The sequence below is a fragment of the Belonocnema kinseyi genome, chromosome 7, assembly GCF_010883055.1.
Source record: "Belonocnema kinseyi isolate 2016_QV_RU_SX_M_011 chromosome 7, B_treatae_v1, whole genome shotgun sequence".
In the NCBI taxonomy this organism is placed as follows: Eukaryota; Metazoa; Arthropoda; class Insecta; order Hymenoptera; family Cynipidae; genus Belonocnema; species Belonocnema kinseyi.
The window spans coordinates 119275642-119276604 of NC_046663.1; positions in this window are offsets into that span (position 1 = coordinate 119275642).

The window sequence follows — 963 nt, forward strand, 5'->3', positions numbered from 1 at the left end:
ATGAGTACTTGTCTAACTCTTAATAGAAATAGGTAAACTTCCAACTAAAACAATTAGTTTTCTGCAAATAAAACAAATTTTGAATAAAATACATATAAACAAATATAAAAAACAATTGTAGATACAGCAGATCCAAAACTGTTTTTCCTTTCTTCGACCGTTTTAATTTGCAATCAGTATTTCAGCTAAATTCAGCAATATATTCGGTCTTAAGGTCAATGATAAAGTCAAAATAAAAGCATCCGAAATAACGTGTAAAAAACATATTCATTTCTTTAAAAAAATCGTCAACATTTCGACCCAATATCCTCTCTAATAGCCTCTCCAATATCTTTGAGGCTTCAATCAATAGAAATTTTTATTCTTTTAAAACATTTTTTTAAAATGACGCTGTTTTTTCCTTTGAAAATATGACATTGGTTTTTGACTCAGATATGTATATCGACTCTTGAAAAAGGCCCACAGTGTTGGTCGAAATGTTGAGGATTTTTTAAAAGAAATGAATATCTTTTTTACATGTTATTTCGGATGCTTTTATTTTGACTTTATCATTGACCGTAAGACCGAATATTTTGCTGAATTTAGATGAAATACTAATTCAAAATACATATATTAAAAACAAATTTAATTGTTTTCAACAAAATAGTTAAATTTTTAAACAAAAATTTAAATTTTCATTCAAAAAGCTGAATTGTATACCAAATAGTGGCACTTTCAATAAAATACATAAACTTTGCATAAAAGAAATTTATTTTCCAACAAGACAAATTTTCGATACAAGAAATTAATGTTTAATCATAGTTAAATTTTCGACAAAATAGATTATTTTCTTGTAGTTAACAAAAATCAATTTCTCAACAAAAACAAAAAGAATTTCCTACAAAACAGTTAAATTTTCAGAAAACAAATTTTTTCAACTAAATTGATGAATCATCAACCGAAAAAAACTAGAGATTTGAATCT